The sequence below is a fragment of the Onychomys torridus genome, chromosome 5 (genome assembly GCF_903995425.1).
Source record: "Onychomys torridus chromosome 5, mOncTor1.1, whole genome shotgun sequence".
In the NCBI taxonomy this organism is placed as follows: domain Eukaryota; kingdom Metazoa; phylum Chordata; class Mammalia; order Rodentia; family Cricetidae; genus Onychomys; species Onychomys torridus.
The window spans coordinates 103,176,622-103,193,448 of NC_050447.1; the positions used below are offsets into that span (position 1 = coordinate 103,176,622).

The 16,827-nt window shown below is 40.6% G+C and overlaps 1 protein-coding gene across 1 annotated transcript in view; it reads right to left on the bottom strand.

Annotated features, from left to right (window-relative positions):
- The window catches only part of Cdkal1 (CDK5 regulatory subunit associated protein 1 like 1), a 554,248-nt gene that overhangs the window by 205,963 nt on the left and 331,458 nt on the right, over nucleotides 1-16,827 (bottom strand).

The following is a 16,827-nucleotide window of genomic DNA, read 5'->3' on the forward strand; positions in this document are numbered from 1 at the left end:
TGGGAGAATTGCTTAGTTGTTCACAGTGTTTTGCAATTGTTTTTTTTTTTTTTGTTTTAAAGAGATATAAAATCAGATAAAGCCAAAGAAAAGATATTTTTGAATGCTTTAAAATTAACCTGCATTCCTTCTTCCTCACAAGTTTTCTAGTCTCTTTGGAGACATTAGTAGAAGAAACTTCAGTAGTTAACAGGCTGAGGCATCATGGCTTGGTCTACTTGAATACAGAAAGTTTCAGACTTAAAGAGGCTCAAAATATACTTTTTCAGTGCTGAAGATGGGAGGATCCAGAGTTTTCTTCTTTCCTTCCTTTTTTATTATTATTTTCTCAAGTTTCAATTTAGTTACTGATAATGTGTTTTGGATATGTACAGTGGGAAAGAAACATGACCAGAAAATAAAGAAAGCCAGCTGACTTCTGGATATGTGAGTGAAAGAGGCAGTCTTCAAAAGACCAGAAGGAAGTGGAGAGGAAGGATGAGAAGGAATAGATGAGGATGGGGGATCATATATGCTACAAAATCCAAGAGAAAAAAATAAGAGGGCAACAAATTGAGGAAGCCTGTTCTAAAGCTCTTCTGAGAATACAAAGCGGTGCTGGAAAGAGTGAAGAGTCTACGACGTGGAATGTGCATAGTGGTGTCTTGCTCTCACAGTGAGGACCAGCACAGCAGCCTCTCACATCTCTCAGGCTTTGAAGGACCTTATGTAGTCAAACAACCAGCTAACGCCCTGCTGGGACCCTGCAGTCACTCTCAAGTCAGTCACATGCACAGACCTGCCCTGCTCTTTGCTGCCCCTTTCCCTCCCTGGCTGGAGAGTACACATTCTTGCCAAAGCATAAGCGAAGAGGTAAACTCCAATGAGAGACCTTCTTAGTAGGAAGTTATTAGTTACTCATAACTAGCCTTCATCTGTGGAGCTCTCCTCAGAATTACTAAGCATACACACCTGGCTCTGAATAGCAGCCTACTCTACTAAGAGCTGAAGCTGAGTTTCTAATGAAGTAGCAAATTAATCAGATGCAGCTCCATGGTCAGGAGTCTGTCTGAGGGAGCACAATTTACTTGCTCTGAAGTGAAAATTTTGGCTCTCCGCTATGATTCCTGCCTGTGGTGGTTTGAATAGGAATGGCCCCATAGACTCATGTGTTTTAATGCTTGGCCCATAGGGAGTGGCACTACTAGGAGGTGTGGCCTTGTTGGAGGAAGTGTGTCACTGTGGGGTGGGGCTTTGAGGTTTCCTATGCTCAAGCTACTCCTAGTTCAGTTCACTTCCTGTTTTCTTCAGGTCAAGATGTAGGACTCTCAGCTCCTTCCCCAGCACCACGTAGCCTGAACACTGCTATGTTTCTAGCTATAAGGATAATGGACGAAAGCTCTGAAACCATAAGCCAGCCCCAACTTAATGCTTTCCTTTATAAGAGTTGCCATGGTCATAGTTTCTCTTTCCAGCAATAGAAATTCTAAGACACTACTTTTTTGGTTTTTCCATACCAGAAGATCAACATACCCAAGGCTTCAGAGAAAGACCTGTGAGAAGATCTGTTTTCTCAAGGAGCAGGTCTCTAAGGTTTAGATGTGCTTGGACATATCTGTGATGCTGAGAAGTGGTATCTGAATACACATGATGGTAGCAACATGTAGTTACTTTTGCAGTTACTGTACCTGGAGTTCTTCATCTGTAAAATGGGGATGGTGAGAATACCCCCATCACAGAATCACTGGGCTACTATTAAAAGGCAGTAAAATAATCCAGATATGCTCAGTGAGCACACCACACATAAATCATGAATTACCTACAGTCTACTTCCTAAAAAGATATTCCAGGTTCATAGGAACAGAGCATCATAAGATTAATGGAAAGTCAACATAAAAAGGAGAGCTTTTCAGTAAGTCAGCTGCTAGACTAGCAGTGAAGGGAGATAACTATGTATTGAGCTGTACACTGGGCTCTAAATAGTGTTCACCAGGACTGGGCAGAGAAAAATGAACTTCTTGAAAGCACATGGGGTGGACACTGACTGTGAAGAGGGTACACCTCTGAGCATGACTTAGTCCTCGAAAGAGAATCCCAGCTTACATATCAAAATGGTCATCAGAAGAAAGCAGTAGAAACATGTTGGCTTTTTTTTTTTTTTTCTAATTCTTCTGTTCTCAAAAGTAGTTTTGCTGCTAGCAGGTGCCCTCTGCTTCATACTACATGTTTTACAAATTTGGAATGTTCTATATCCCTCAACAAGGGTTCCCATGACATCAACAGGTCTTAGAGGCATTGAATCTAGAGTTGAGGGACTGCTGAGATGTTTTAATTGGTAAAGGTGCATGCTGCCAAGAATGACAGCCTCAGATCTGGTTGTTCAGACTCATATTGTGGAAGGAGACAGCTGACTCCCCGAAGTTCTCCTCTGATCACATACACACACACACACACACACACACACACACACACACACACCAAAACACACACATACACACATAAACACGCACACACAAACACACACACACAAAAACACATACACACATATATGAATGTAAAAAATTCCACATAGTTAAATTAAGCATAGCAACATGCAGAGATATAATATATATTATATATAATTATATATGTATACACAGATTTTGCATTTGCAAATACCTGTTTTTTTTATGGACACATAGTTAACATTATATACTAATGGGATAGAGTGTGATGTTTTGAAGCATACTTACATAATAGCGAGATTAAAACAGAATATATCTACATTTGATAGGAAGATAGACTTTTGATTCTTATTGGACCAATTTGGCATTGCTTTAAATTTAGAATGAAGGGAGAGTATATGTGAATACTTATGAAATCAAAAGTTGTCCCATTGTAGAATCTATCTTTATAGGTCTCTAGAACAGTTCTGATCTTAATCTCAATATAAATCCCAATGTGGGGAATCGGCAGTCCATCCATTGTGCTGAGGTTCACCAGGGGGATTTGTAGCCTACATACAGGGCCTAGGTTCACCAAAGGAACTTTCAGCCCAATACATAGGACTTAAATTTACTGAAGACAAAGAGAGAGTTCTGGTGCAGTTCCATGCTGTGGCTGGAGGAGAGTCTGCATAGAGGGGCAGGAACATGAGGGGCATATTTATACACACACATATAGGGTATGTATATAAATGTCTTTTTGCCTTGAAGAGCTTGGGTAGCAAACAGTATAACAATACTGTTTCAACATAAGGTCATTTATAATTTAAGAGCTGATAGGCCAAGGTTGATGACAATATATATGGCAACTATTTGACAGGCATGGACTGAAGAATGGCTAAGCAGATGAAAAAGCCAGTGGTTTTATCCTGTACTGTTATATGGAGCTGTCTTCTTAGAAAATGGAAATTACATGTGTATTATTTATTTCTGAACTCAAAATTATCAAGAAAAAGCAATAACCTGAATGCAAAAGGCTAAATTTGAAAGGGCAATCTGGTGAGCACATACATTTTACAACAACTATTATGTGTAATTTTGTTGCATTGAAGTCATCAGAGTCTGCCTGGTTTTGAATATCTATACCATCAACTCAACCAAAGCAGTACATAAAAGTATGGAAATAAGACACACACTGAAGAGATGGCTCAGCAGTTGAGAGGACACACCCTTTACTACAGGACCTAAGTTCAGTTCCTAGGTGATGTAACTCCAGTTCCAGGGGATCCAACACCCTGTTCTGACCTCAGTGGACTTGCACTCCTGTGCACAGACACACAGATACAACATTAGAAATAAAACAAATCTCAGCCAGGTAGTGGTAGCACATGCCTATAATCCCAACACGCAGGAGGCAGAGGCAGATAATCTCTGTGAATTCAAGGCCAGCGTGGTCTACAGAGGAAGTTCCAGGACAGGCTCCAAAGCTACAGAGAAAAACACTGTCTCAAAACACCCCTCCCCCAAACAAACAAACAAATAAATAGAATAAAATAAATCTCTAAAGAAAGGAATATAAAAGCCACATATGTATAAGAAAATGTGATGTTTATCTCTCTGGGTCTGCATTACCTCACTGAGTTATCTCATTTCCATCCATTTCCCTGCAATTCTAATAACTGCATTTTTCTTTACAGCTGAATAAATTCCATCATGTATAGATGTCACATTTTATTATCTATTCTTCATCTGATAGACATTTAGTCTGTCTCCATGACCTAACTATTGTGAGCAGAGCAAAAATGAACTTGTTTTACTGTGATGATACATATATACTGGCCATTTTAAAAAGATTTATTTATTTATTATATATACAGTATTCTATCTGCACACCAGAAGAAGGCACCAGATCTCATTAGGTGGTTGTGGGCCACTATGTGTTTGCTGGGAATTGAACTCAGGACCTCTGGAAGAGCAGTCAGTGCTTTTTACCTCTCAGCCATCTTTCCAGCCCGGCCATTTTCATTATGCATACAATTCAATGTCATCAAGTATAGCCACAAAGATATACAACTGCCACATGATGTCTATGTCCCAAAAGTTCTATCTTTCCAAATTAAAACTGCACACATTGAAGATCAACGCTACATTCCCTCCAGCCTGGGCTCTGGGAACTACCCTTCCCCTTTTGGTCTAGGACTGTGAGGACTCCAAGCAACTCATAAGCACAGAATAACACAGTCTATGATTGTTTCACCTCTGACATATTTTATTTAACAGAATCGTCCAAGGTCCTTTCTGATGTAGCAATTTACCTTCTCGTTTTCTCTCTCTTTTAGATGGTTGATGGTACCAGGTAGTGGTGGCGCATGCTTTTAATCCCAGCACTCGGGAGGCAGAGCCAGGCGGATCTCTGTGAGTTCAAGGCCAGCCTGGGCTACCAAGTGAATTCCAGGAAAAAGGCGCAAAGCTACACAGAGAAACTCTGTCTCGGAAAAACCAAAATAAATAAATAAATAGATAAACAAACAAACAAACAAACAAATAAATAAATGGTTGATGGCTCCATTGCCTTGGGCAGAAGACATTATACAGATTCCAGGCACATAGGTCCCTTTCCTGAAATTACACTACACATCTTCATCCCCAAAGGCTATAAACACCATCTTACTTCTCCATTTCACTGCTCTGTGAATATTTTATATATATATATATAAAATCAAAATGTGTAAAGGGAATGTTGCACTTACAATACATTTGACCATATAAACAAGTGGGCAATACAACCTGCTTTCACGATACTTAACAGTAAGTACTGCAACAATTGCAAGAGAATATTCAAAAGGGCAGGGCCCCAGTGCTAGGTCATCCCATTCTGGTGTCACCTTCAACACTGGCAAAGTCATGCATGCCCCTATAGAAAACACCCAAGACCATATTTCATCCGTGGCTTCATTAATCCCATCAGCGCAGCACTGAGTCAATCAGCAGTGCCCACATTTCCTCTCAGCAAAGAGCAATCAATCACCATAACTGCATCAGAAAGTGAAGGAGGGAGCTTGAGCAGAGCAAATCCTGGTTCTAGTGTCCCAAATGGAAAGGACTGCGTATTGTGAAGGGATTCTAATTTACACTTGTACTATAGCTTTATCGGAACAGGATGTTGGCTTTTAAACTACAAAGAGTTAACATTTTCAGAATGTAAGCGAAAATAGGTTGAAGAAAACTGTCCGTCCTAATTAGCTTCCAGAGAAATGCTTAAGGACCTAAGCACACCTTCTTCTTCTTCCTATATCTCAGTGTCAGGGCCAAGACCATACTTTACATTACAAAGATAAAAATATACATTTCCATACTGATGTCAAAATGCTAAAAGCCGAATACACACACACACACACACACACACACACACACACACACACTCACTTATTTTCACCTGATATAGTAAGTGTTTACCATATGTTCAAGTTATTTCTCTGCTCTCTTCAGAAATCAAAAGTATGATGGAGAAGTGGGGTGGTGGATCGAGGAAAAGTTAGGAGGAGAAATGAGGGTGAATATGGTCAAAATAATAACATGAATGTATAAGCCTCAAAAAATATTATATTAAAAACAGAAAGCAAAAGTAAGCTCTAGCATCCTGACCGTGGCAATGGTTGCATGAATCATTGTGTATCTTCAAATTTATGGAGCCAAACACAAACCAAAACCGTCAATTTCACTTTATTAGTTTTAAAATAAAATAAAGAGCCTAACAGGAAAAGGTATTCTTATCCAAACACTCTATAATGATGAGCAGATACCTCTAAGAAGGAATAATCCTCTTTTAATTTCCCTTTTTGCATTTTTGAAAAGATGGAGGCTATGAAACACACCATAAACAAGTCAATAACTGATCAGTTTAATGAGTGGAGGGCAAGCCAGTTAAATTAAGCATTCAGCTGAGACAGCTCGCTTGGCTTCTATTAAACATGCCATAAATAATTAAGGAATCTCATGGAAAGGCAGATGCTAGAGATCTGTTTAAAATATTTACATCATTTATCTCTTCTCTGATTATCCAGTTTGTAGCTTACCTTAGATAACATTTGTTTCATATTTTAGGCAAAACACATTTTGGTCTAGTAATTTACTTGCTTTAGTTACAAGTTACTTGCTATGGAAATGATACAGCTAAGCAAGTACTTACTCAACATCAGGGTATGTTCCAGGATTAGTCATGCAAAGCAGACAGTGACTGTCTCTGCATTACAGAAGTGAGAACACAGGCAACTGCCTGGTTTGACAATGGTGCACGATTATATCAGGCGCTCTACAGGAAAGTTCAAAGCACACCATTCAACTCCCTCTGATATCTCTAAACAGAAGCCCTGTTGCTCTGGCAATGGCTGTGTTCCCACTGCTCAAATATTCCAGGAGCAGTGACCTCTGACTTATACATGGAAGAAGAAACTCCAGGTGTAGGTGGATGACCTGTGTTTCATTTCTGTCTCGATTCTGAGGTGGAAGCAACTTAGCCATGGGCAACATCCAGGAATAGTTACTGTATAGCAAGAGCAGGGGTAAATTTGCTTGGTAGCTACTGTGATTCAGTGGTTCACCCCTTGTACAACATGCTGTGTGTCCTCTTTCCTGGCTGTGACAGCTTGAGCGGACTAAGGAATGCCCACAAAAAACTGGCAAAATATGCCTTGTCTATATTTTAAAAAAAAAAAAACAAAAAAACCAGACTTGACCAAACAGTATCTCTGGGTATACCTGCGAGAGTGGTTGCTAAAGATACTGGTATTTAAGTCAACAGCATAACAATAAAGCACATTCATCAATGTGCAGCATCATCTAATCTACTAGGGACTCACACTGAACACACTGCAGAAATACCATCACTCAGCAACTGCCGGAGGCCTCCTCCTTCCCCAGATATAAGGCAGCCACTTTCTAAGAATCTCAAAAGGGACTCCAGGACATGTACCAGACCCCTGTGCAATTCTAGTGCCTTCTGCTTTCACCATATCAGACTGCAATTCCGGCCAAGGCATCTCAGGAACCACTTCACGTCCTTCTATCAAAACAGAGAAGGAGGGACAAGGCAGAGTTTTTTAGGTTCTGAGATAGAACTTGAGAGTAACCAAAAGGATCTCTTTGGCTAATGCCAAGATAGAATCTTACTCTCTCTTGCGAACCCTGGGCCCATGCTTGGAATGAATTGCTTTCTGCAACCCTTTATTTGGGGCAACCATACTAACCACACTCACCTTCTTGGTTGTATTTTCCTTTCTCCTAAGTATAGTTTGTTCTCAATGCTTGTATTTAAGCTCTGTCTTTAATAAAACTCAATTCTGCTTCACTGCACCAAATAATCCTGACTTTCTTTTCAGCACTGAAGCTATTCAGAATCCCAGTCTGAAAGTCTGAGTTGCGGTCCCCAAGAGTCTAGAGAAACTAACTCCTAAGGCTACTGAGGGTGTCAACGGGGAGCCGTTTGGCTCTTTACCACTGACTAAACATCATCTCTGTGTAGAAGATGACCTGAGTCACGCTCATGATCTCACTTGGAGTTCAGCACAAACCTAGGCAGGAGTTTTCCTTTGCTGAATCTAAGACTCAGAATGCGTAGTACAATGGTGCAGCTGGCATCTAACATGTCTCAAAAACACCATTCCTGTGCCCTGGCCTATCTGTGCATGCCTGTCAGTCAATAGCAGGCTGGAAGGTCATTGAGGATAACCTCCTCCCTACATTCAGCAACATCTAAATCCAGAAGCTGAAATTGTAGGATACTGATACTGTTCAATACTGTTCAAAGGCATGAGATCCGAGTCCACCCTCTGGCCCAGGGAGAGACGTGGCATTCTTAGCTGCTAGAATAAAGACACTGCTATGCTTTCCCTTAAACATTAATCCAGATCTGATATGTTGCTGCACACCTTTAATCGCAGTACTTGAGAGGCAGAGATAGGTAGATCTCGGTAAGCTCAAGGCCACCCTAGTCTACATAGTGAGTTCCAGGACAGCCAGAGCTACATAGAGAGACCCTGTATCAAAAAAAAAAAAAAAAAAAAAAAAGTTAATTCCAATTGGACTTGCCAATCACACAGACAGGCAAATTTCCCCAGGAAAGCCTTCTGTTCTAGGCACAACGTAAGGGACTAGGGATGTAACCCAGTGTAGAATATGTGCCTAGCATGCAGATGGCCCCAAGTTCAATTCTCAGTAAAACACAGAAGCAGACACAGACACATGGGGCAGGGGGGGAGGGAGGGAGGGAGGGAGGGAGGGAGGGAGGGAGGGAGAGAGATATTACATTACTTTCCCAGCCTACATTATTTCCTCATGAGTAACCAAGTAAACATGCACAAAATCATTAATAATAAATCATGTATGGGAGATGGAGGGGTGGTGCAGTGGTTATGAGCACTTGTTGCTCTTAAAGAGGGCCTAGTTAGATTCCCAGCACCCATATAGCAGCTCACAACTCTAACTCCTGCTCTTGGAATTTACCCTTTACTGTTCTCCATGGGCAGCAGGCACACACATATGGTACACAGATGTACATGCAGCCAAGACACCCATATATTAAAAATACAATGAATTAAAAAGATAAAATAAAACATGTCTGGGAGGTGAGAGGAAGGAGATCCAGGTGTGCCTTGACTCAGGAAGGGGTTACACCCCTTGGTCTCACAGTGACTGAAGTGAAAAATGCATTTAGCAATCTGCTCAAGTTCACAGATTAGCAACAGCACATTCTGGAGTACTGATGTGCCCTTGAGGTCACAGACTGACTGAGGTCTGGGGCTCACTCTTGGCCCAGCACACCAAGAGAGCATCATGCATCACTTACCCAGAAAAAGATCAAAATTCAAATTCTGATTTTTACATCATTATAAAAGAGAAGCATCTTAATCTACAGTAAATCTGATATTATGTGTATGTATATATATGGCCATCTATACATATATATGACATGTGTAACACATGTATAAAAGGCAGTTTTAATTTTATAGTTTTCAGAAGTTTTCTATGATGAATTAACCTATTTTGTATTACTACAGCAGAATATTTTATACTAGGTAATTCATAAAGAAAAGAACTCAGTGTCTCTGTAGTTAGCTCACAGCTCTGACAATTCAACAGTAATGACCTAGTAATGGCCGTCTGCTTGGATTATAAAAAGCAAAAAAGAAACTCTGCAAAGTGCAATCAGACATATGATATACCAAAGGGAACCAGGATAGAGAGAAGCCATTTAATACATGTGTTGTTTAGTTTGAAAGACAGAGTCTTGCTGTACAGCAACTGGGACTGAAAATATCACATGGAAAGAAACTGAATGCCCATGTGTCCTGGTCTCCTCCCATAAAGAACCAGGTTTTTATCCTAGGCACTCTATCCATCGCCTACCAAAGGCCCCACCTGCAAAAATTCAGGTGAAATGCCCCCTTATTTGTATGTCAGGATATGGATTCACTTGCAACACAGGGACCCCAAGGGACACTTCTACCCTTTGGACTTACAGTACAAACTAGTAAACCAGCATGTATTTCCACAAGGCTGAGAAGAGGGACACATGCTTTGCTTTTGCAGACCCCTTCAATCTGATACAACTGCCCTCACACATCAGCACCTTCACTGGAACTGAAGTCAAAGGAAGCCAATTACTACAGCTGGCCAGGAAGTTTAGGAACACTGTGTCGGGTAATTTGTGAGCTTCTAACCTGCTTCTCTTTAAACACAGCAGGCTGCACAGATAGAGATCGGGAGGATCCTTGAGAACAGTAAGATTAGGATGAGTCCTAGTGGTAAATGTGCATGATTGCGCATGCACATGCTAGCGCCAGAACTTGCTGTGGGATGTTTTCTTTGGCTATCTTGCTTTGGGAGACAAGATCTCTCAGTGAACCTAGAGCTCATCAGGTGGGCAAGACTAGCTGGCCAGCAAACCTTGAATTCCCTGCCATGGAGGACTGTATCCACAAACTAAGACCTGCCCTCCCCTGCCATCCTCCAGCCACCACACACTTTATACTTGATATCTACTGAGCAGCAGTGAGCAAGAGCAGCTCAATGTTTCTAAGACTGAACATCCTAAGGAGCAAATTCAGTATTCACAAACACACAGTTTTATCTTGACTCTTTCCAGAAGTAGGTATTAATAAATCTCAACTGTAGATAGTTTATTCTAAAATTTCTGCATGTCAAATACAAGTTGATATTACTATTTTATAAGACATTACTCAACAACAGTGTAATTATATATAAATGTGAAGACTAATTATGAATAGTACCGAATCCCAGGAGCTAAAAATACCTTTTTAAAAGAAAGATGCAAGGGGCTGACTTCACAAGACAACCCAGAGAAGAGTGGTTGCTAATCAGATAATGCGTCCTAAGCATTTCTTAAACTTTCTATCCAAACAGAAGATTCTCTAACTAACCAAAACGCCAACCACTTTCCATTCATTAGCCATTTCACTTTTTGTGCCTCTAAAACAGTAAGGAATCAATAATTTAATTCATTTGTTTTCACTAAACACTGAAATATGCAGCATGAGAAACCCTCACATCCATTTAAACAGAGCACACCACACTTCATCACTCAGTCACAAAATCTTGATCTCTTAGGAGAACCTGCACTCCCCAGCACAGCTCAACTTTGTACTGCAAACTTGGCTCCAGCTTCTACATGGTCTGTTCGAAGACTGCACTGCTATATACGGCGGCCATGCTATTCTCCAGAAGCAGTACAGCTCTAACTCTGCCCCATTATTCCACTCAGGTGTCATACTACAATCCAGTTACGAGGTGGGATGGTGGCAAACAGAACCTCTCATCTCACTAGAGCCAGCTTGAAGTCCCTGGTCTCACACCTAGGCACTCACTAATAACTTTAAGAATACCAGCCACCTGAGAGACTTGGTCAGAATAGCCTAAGAGCCACAGGCTGGAAGACTCCATGCAAGGGATGCAACGAGCTGCTGTGGGAAGCAGAGCCTGTGCATTGCTGAATGCAGCGTGTTCTTGAAGATGTCTATGAAAAGTAGCTAAGTACCAGCTGCATCTGGGTCACTACACAAAAACAAAGAGTGGCCAGGAAAGCTTTCAGTGTGTTTTCAAATAACAGCACTTTGGATAAGTATAGACTGTGGTATGTCAGTACTCTAAAATTTTAGCTTGACTTTTGTGACTTTGAAGGAGTTCAGGAAGTGAAATATAATTGATTAGATTACTAACTTACCAATTAGATAAATAAGAAAGTAAAACATGTACATTTTAAGTGATGCCTCAAAATCACAGAAGTGAGGAAAGACCCCAAAGAGATTGAAACGATGCTCCAGCCCATCACTTCTACTTCCTGACAAAGGAGTAAAGATAGATCTGGTGACATAACTTGCCTACAGCTACACTGTGACAGAGTGCTATAAAATAGAACTAGGAACAATGTCCCAGAGTTTCACAACATCGCCCTTTAAATACAATGTGTACCTTTATACTGGAGATTAAGCTAATTTGTTTCAAAGCACATTCTAATAGAATATATGACTCAACTATGCAATCTACTATCATATCTAACACTAAAATGCTATGTCCTTTTTTTAAAAAAATGGTTTTTCGAGACAGGGTTTCTCTGTATAGCTTTGCACCTTTCCTGGATCTCACTCTGTAGACCAGGCTGGCCTCAAACTCTCAGAGATCCATCCGCCTCTGCCTCCGGAGTGCTGGGATTAAAGGTGTGTGCCACCCCCGCCTGGCTAAATGCTATGTTCTTAATTTCATTATTTTAGGTATATATTATATTTACTACCCACTGGGAGAGATGCCTGGCACTAACACTTCCTCTTTTGAGGGGATTTATTGCACTGGGTTATTTCTGAAGGGCACCTAGTAAACCCCACTAAAGAGTCTATGCAAGCTGACTCTCATAAGAAGCCAGCACCCATGCCTTGGATGAGTTATGCCTTTTCCCTACCTACCTTTCTCCAAATGCACAAACTCAAAACCTTTCCTTAATAAATTCAAGCTTGAAGAAGAAAAAAGGTTACTGTAAAAAACAAACAAACAAACAACTGGCAGTTTTTAATGCATAAATTACAGGAGTAAAACAACCAATCATGTCGACCCCATTGCCTAGCAATTCCACTAAAAACTGATGCCTCTATCTTTTAGAAGATGTTACAAAATGCTCATAGAAGGATTTTTTCCTAATAGGCAAATTATAGAAATTAATGTAATGTTGAATAAAAAATACATAAACTATGGGCATTTATTACACAAGACTTCACAACAATAAACTAGAAACAAATTATGAAGTCATATGACAGGAAGAACTCAAAAAACTTCGTGGGAGAAAATAAACTAAACTCAAGAGAGTATGTAATATGCACATCTACTTATAATGCCATTCAAGATAGTGAAAGGTATCAGTGATGGAATTTTTTCACTTAGAACAAGGGCTGCCTTTTGGAAATATTGATGGGAAATGGACCTGAAAAGAACTCACATAGGAAAAATCCTGACTTTTCATGGTGCACATGGCACAAATGTACAACCAGGCAAACACCTGTAAGGACTCACTCACAGAGCACTTCGGACTGCTGTACTCAACTGTGTTTGTTACACCAGTGAAAAGGGCAGAGGGGCACAAGAGGGGCGGGGAGTGGCTAGAGCACACATGCGCTCTGGATGTGACTCACACACTGTGGCCGAAAAAGGAAAAGATGCACCTATTACTTCAGGCAATTTTCCTTGCTTTGTATTACATACGCCTTTTTATAAACAATGTTTTACTAAGGAGTAAACTTTACAAATATTCGATAGATGTTTAAAGGTTTTATTTCTTTGAATTGTATGTATATGTATGTGTCTGTATGTGGGTTTGTGCATGTGGATACATGTGCCACAGAGGCCAGAAGAGAGTGTTGGATCACCTGAAGCTAGAGTTACAGGAAAGGCGAGCCATCCTTTCATCTGTGTGCAGAAAACTGAACGTAGGTCCTATGCAAGAACAATACAAACTTCTTAGCAGCTAAGCCATGTCTCCAGTCCCTGACAGATTAGTTTTTTTAAAGTAGTGGTAAGTGTGACAATGGAACATTGCTTACTGCACATGTGAAAAGGTAGTTGATGCCCCAGAAACTTCCAAAGGGCAGAATAATTGCCAGAGGGTTGAGTGAGAGTCCACATGACCCAGCCATCAAAATGACCCTGTCTCCTACCTGAGGAGTAAGAAGTGTATTAGGGGGTCAAGCAGTCTTTAACAGAGACCTCGCGGAGATGGTTTTCTGTGCATTTTGTGCTTACACTGTACTATCTGTGGCATAGATAACACTTGCAAGGGAAAAGCTGGGGTAAGACTTAGAGAGAAGAATTCCCTAGAGGAGGACTCAGGCCTCCTGAACAGCAGCCTGGTGCTCCAGGCCTCCTTGACACGGCCTTTGACAAACATGACACAGCTATCACAGTGGCTTGGAGATGATTAATCCATAAATATCCGATGATGAGATGATATGACAGGTTTCCAAAGGGCTTTTTTGTTATTATGTTCCAAGTTAGATCATTTAAAACGTTTGAAGAGATTTCAGAAGGATCAGAATTAGAGACCCAATGGAAAATTGAAGATCCATGTTAGCGTGATCCTTTAAACTGGCGTTTTGTTTCTTTCTCTACAAGAGTCACATGTGAATGAACTGACCACCATTCACTTAACTTCCCAGATAAGTGACAGACCTGATTCTGACCCAAAGTTTCTACTTCTGTGAATAGGCCACACCGTTAACAGTCAGTTGGCAGGACAATAAAATGAATCCATCATAAAGATGTATGAGACATGTTGGGAATAGAAACGAAGCACACTAAAATCCGCACTTATTCTAAGACAGTAAAATAATGCCCTGTAGATTCCACAAGGAAGCTTTCCATTTGTGGAGAGCTTCCTCCCAAACTATCAGTGCTTTTCACATCTTACTACAAACTATGGAGTTTACAGCAATTTATTTCTAGTTTAGTATCTTTTCAACCTATTGAAGAGATGTCAACAACAAGCATCTTCTCAGTGATCACTCACCTAATTAACAGATGTGCAGAGAGAAAAAAGAAGCCCTTAAAAGGGCACATTCACCATCTAGTAGATGAAGATTTGCTATGTGTGCAGATTGACATCACCATCGACAATACAAAATGCAGAAATCAGAGAACAGGAGCATATATTAGAACAAGAACAAAATACGCAATAATGCTTTAAATAAAAGTTAGCAGTTTAATGAGGGGAAAAATAATTGTCATAGGCAATATGCAGTTTATGTGTGTGTGTGTGTGTGTGTTATTTTTTGTGTGGTATTCAGGGCTCTAAGTATGTAATGAAATAATTATTTATCTGTTAATCTCTGTACTTTTCATGATGGGGACTTAATTAACAGTGATCTTTGTTGTCAGCCACTGACTAATGCCACAAATTCCTCCTCCAAAGCTCTTTTAGGGCAGATGGCATTGTAAGTGATTGATGGCACATTTGACGTGGAACATAAAAATTAAGGAAGAAAATCGATTTAACCTCACACATGAATGGCCTGACAAACAGGCAACCCATTTCCAGACACAAACAATACTTAATGATGTCAGAAGGAACGGTAGGTCAAAGATCTCTGAAAGTCCCCACTTCCATCCAAACAATAAAGCCAGTGTCAAAATGTATCACAGTCATGTTTATAAGAATAGAGGAAATTAACTAGAGGCTTGCAGCAGTCGAGAGAATCCTTAATCGAGAAACAGAAATGAACTATGGTAAGAACAGTGTGCTGTATGTTTCCAACCTACACAATACACATCCCTTACCTTGGCTTCATGTACCCTTGAAAATCAACGGCCTTCTATCAGGGTAAACAGCAACAGCTTGTCAGCCACTGGAACGCCTTCAAAGTCTCATTCCCAGAAAACTGCCATTATTTGGCCTGTGTGCCCGCAATAGCTGGCTTGTTTAACGTGACCTGGCATTCACCCAGTGAGAAGAGCCTTTTGGCCAGGGGCATTTGTCAAAAATAATCAGTTGCCAAGTGTTTAGCATCATGGCTGCCTGAGGCTGTGAAGAACAGTTGGGGCAAACAATAAGCAAACCATGAGGCTTAAAAGAAAAAGTAGGGATGTGGTATTCATAGGGGACTTGAGAAAGCACAGACATTCTCCTGTGATTCTAGAAAGCCAGACATGCATAGGACTCTCTCTGACTCTGTCTCTGTCTCTCTCTCTCATTGTGATAGTGTGTGTGTGTGTGTGTGTGTGTGTGTGTGTGTGTGTGTGTGTGTTCATTCATTCAGGTTATCTATATGTTCAGGAAAGTCTTGAAGAGGTGCTAAGCTCGCACCTTTCTCTCCATCTGAGACAGTCCACAGCAGGAAGTGAAGGCACACTACAATTATAAAGGCCAATCTGACTAAGCAATGGGGGCATGGAGTAATGCTCTCATAGGACCCTAGGCAAAGGCCAGGAGATTATAGGCTCGGTGCATTACAAAAACTTTCTGTTTAAACATTAGTTGATAACTATCAAAATAGGTGACAATATCACACAAGACCTAGAGTACGTGACAAAATTAATTCCATAAAGGCATCAATAAGAACAACAATGCCAAGTCCCAGAGAGGTGAGCATCTATTTTCCAGAGCTAACGCCTCATGCTATTTCTAATGTCCAGTTCTCAAAAATTGCATCCAAACTCCCTGTGAGTATCTGATTTATGCACAGGGCAAAAGTACTCAATAGAAAGAGACTAAGAAAGACCAGAAATTGAACTCAATAAACAAAGAATTTCAACCGGCATTTAAAATATAGTCAGTCAAAGAACTAAAGAAAAACATTCCCAGAGAACTAAATGAAAACAGGAAAATAATTTCTCACTAAATAAAAAGTACCATTAATGAGACAAAAATCTCTCTTTCTCTCTCTCTTTCTCTCTCTCTCTCTCTCTCTCTCTCTCTCTCTCTCTCACACACACACACACACACACACACACACACACACAATTCTGGTGCAAAAAGTTTATAAACTGAAATAAAAGCTCATTTCAACTTTTCAGGAGGTATGAACTGGCAGAAGTGTGGATAACCTCAACAACAGGTTACTTGAGGCCTGAGGGACACAAAGAAGAAAAACAAAAGAAGGACGAACATGTGGGATTTCCATGAGGACTGTCACTGGCACCAAGCACAGTGGGGTGACATACTGGGAGTGTTAGGGAAGAGCAGAAAAGGGAAAGTGAAAGAACATGTGAACAAGCAATGTCAATGCCTTCTTCCTGGAAGAAGAGCATAAGAAGAGGAACCACGGACTGTCTGGTCCTCTACACTGGATCTGGACCTCCAGACATCCCAAGCAAAGCACTGAAGGTCAAAATCAGAGAAAGTACTGAGGGCATCGACAGAATCAGCTTAACA